Genomic DNA, 3,182 nt, shown 5'->3' with positions numbered 1-3,182 from the left:
GGAAGAATATCTTTGTGATTTTTGTCCATATTCTGTAGCTACCCAATTTTGGGGACTTCTCAATGAATCCCATCAGCCCCATAGCTTTCTTCTCCTGTGAATCTTCACATATTCCTCACTGTGTGACCTTCCCTGGGTTCAAATTTTCTTTCTGTAAGATCACCAAGTATATTCTTATAGGTCACAGAATCCAAACTTCTTTTTAACTTGATTATATTTTTCATAATCTTTCATTCAAATAAGATCTCAGTTTGTTGTAAAGAAAAGGATATCCATGCTACAATCAAAAGTCTCAGAGAGGCTAAGTAAAAAGGAAGGCCTAAAGATTGGATGTGAACAGATGGATTTCCCTGGGAAGCAGAAATGGAAGAGACCTCCTGAGTAGACTGGGGGCCTATGGGGATGAGATCGTGATGGATTGGGTTGGCGAAATGAATGGAGGGGCAAAGTAATGAAAGTGACATCTTGATGGGGAGTGCTTTGGGGGGCTCATGTAGAAACCTGGTGTAAAGTAGACTCCCACAAATCTACAAAGATGACCCCAGCTAAGACTCCTAGCAACAGTTGATAGGTAGCCTGAACTGGTCATCTCCTGTAATCAGATTGATAACTACCCCAATTATCATCAGGGAACCTTCATCAAGTGACTGGTAGAAACAGATGAAGAGATCTATAGCCAAGCACTGGGATGAGCTTGGGGAATCCTGTTGAAGAAAGGGAGGAAGAATTGCACGAGGCAGGGTTGAAGGTTACCACAAGAGAACCCACAGAAATAACTAACCTGGGCTCATAGGAGCTCACAGACTGGACTGGCAGCTAGGGAGCCTGCATGGGACTGACCTAGACCCTCTACAAATGTATTACAGCTGTGTAGCTTGATCTACTTGTGGGACTCTGACTGCTGAGAGCAGCCAGCTTCTAACACTGGCTTCTAGGAACCTATTCATCATACTGAGTTACCTTGCCCAGTCTTAATACAAGGGAGGAGCACAGTCTTAGCTAATTTAATATGCCATGTTTTGTTGACACCCACATGAGGCCTGCCCCCTTCTGAACAGAAACAGAGGACTAGTGGATTAGGGAAGGGAGGAGGAGGAGAAGGAAGAAAAACTACAGACAGGATATAAAATAAATGAATAAATTTAAGTAATAAAACGAGATCATATTCTCAAAAACTGGACTTTAATATCTTTATGGAGATGGGGATATAATTAAACACAAATCATGTTGCAAGTTAGATTCAGAGAAAGAATTCCATGATCACACTGGTTAACATCATGCTGATTCCTAAAGTTGTAATGTCACCACAATAAATTTTCTATATAGAGGGCATATGCCAAAACCCACAAAATATTCATAATATTCATTTCTACTGCTGTTCTAACACATGAATTAAATATCTTTCTTAAAAGAAAAATTTGCTAACTTGAAATTGTAGCATCTTTATGTTTTGAAATCAAGAAATAGAAAGGAATTTTAGGATGAATTTTATGTAAATTCATTGAATAATGTATCCTTTCTACTTCATATGCACAGATTCAAACAATATTTTCAGAGATAATGACTAAGTCACAAATGTAAAGTTGATTTTTAATAAAGTTTCATTGGTTAACAAAAAAGAGTAAGTGGTCTATTCTTCAATAATGATAAAATAATGATGGTTATTTCTGATTGTTTTCTGTTTCAACACTAGAGGGAAAATAATAACAAATGTATTATGATTATGTAATACATTTACATTACATAACATAATACAGCAACAGGATCTTCTGTTATTATTGACTTATATTACATGCCATTAAAATTTCTACTTGAGATTATGCTTGAAGCAAAGAAAGGCAAAAGCAAAATCACTTAAACTGTAAATGTTTAAAACGTGGGATGTGAATTCACATTTGATACCAAAAAAAAGTTTCTATTGGATGTGTAAGAAAGTGCCTATGTTCCCAATAATTTAAAAGTTGAATGCAATTTTGTAAGTTTCAGAATGAAAGGCGACTCCTGATTGTATAATTCACACAGACTTCTGTTCAGTTCAGATGTCAGTAGGCATGGGTACGTGAATGTGTCTTTAATAGCTCCCAATTTTCCCTCTTCCCACGTTAAATGTCTCTTCTGCTATCTGAAATTTGGTGGCAAAATTTTGAGCACCTCTCTGTGGCCATTGGTAATTTCAAAGCCATTTCCATTCAGAGTGTCCAGGATTCATGAATGTTACATATTTTAAATATCACTACCCTGAGGGAATTTAAGACCCAATTGATGCCTATTTCCAATAAACTCTTCTCAGGATACATGGACCTGATAGCTAAACAAAGAATGCTTTCAGTCTGGTCTCTCTCCTCCTGCATTTCCATTTTCATACAGGCCAGCAATTGTCAAGGCCAAGGCCAAAGTCTTCTGACTTTCAATTTCCAAATGAATCAAGAGTGAATAGATTTTTGGCTGACAAAATTTTCTGTTAAATATTTCAAGTCCTGTTAGATCATTTGCTCTGCCATTCCAGTTACCTACTGGGTGCTTCTGAGTATTGGCAACATCATTTTTCTCACTCATTCTGCTTCCATTCCCATACTGTACTAATTTGTGTTCTTCACAATCCTATCACACCAGATGACTGATGAATACTTTTATAACTCCGATATGAGCAGCAGTAACTATATGTTAGCTTCCTAGAATTGGAATCAATATCTGAGATAATTGGCTACTGAAGTTAGCTAATTCAGTTTAGGAAGTTTCTACCACTTACCCATATTAGGGAAGAGAGGATGCTCACCTTACTAGACCTGGATGGAGGAGGGTGGTTCTTGGACTTCGACAGGGCAGGGAACCCTGATTGCTCTTTGGGCTGATGAGGGAGGGGACTTGATTAGGGGAGAGGGAGGGAAATGGGAGGCGGTGGCGGGGAAGAGACAGAAATCTTTAATAAATAAATATATAAATAAATAAATAAATAAATAAATAAAAGAATTGACTGTGAAGCCACAAGACCACATAAATCTAACTCAAATCCATTGCTCAGCCAACACTGACTTAACTATTTCATATAGATAATGGAGAAAATACCCTTCCAATACTGTTAGTATTTTTTTGTTGTTCTTTTTTTTCCATTTTTTTTTATTGAGAAACGGAGAAAGAAAAAAAAAACCAGTTTCCACCTCCTCCCAGCCTCCCATTTCCCT

Source organism: Microtus oregoni, unplaced genomic scaffold, assembly GCF_018167655.1.
Source record: "Microtus oregoni isolate MIOR12 unplaced genomic scaffold, Mior012 000096F_ref0000112, whole genome shotgun sequence".
Lineage (NCBI taxonomy): Eukaryota > Metazoa > Chordata > Mammalia > Rodentia > Cricetidae > Microtus > Microtus oregoni.
The sequence above is the reverse complement of the archived record's forward strand: the minus strand, read 5'-3'. Positions refer to the sequence as shown.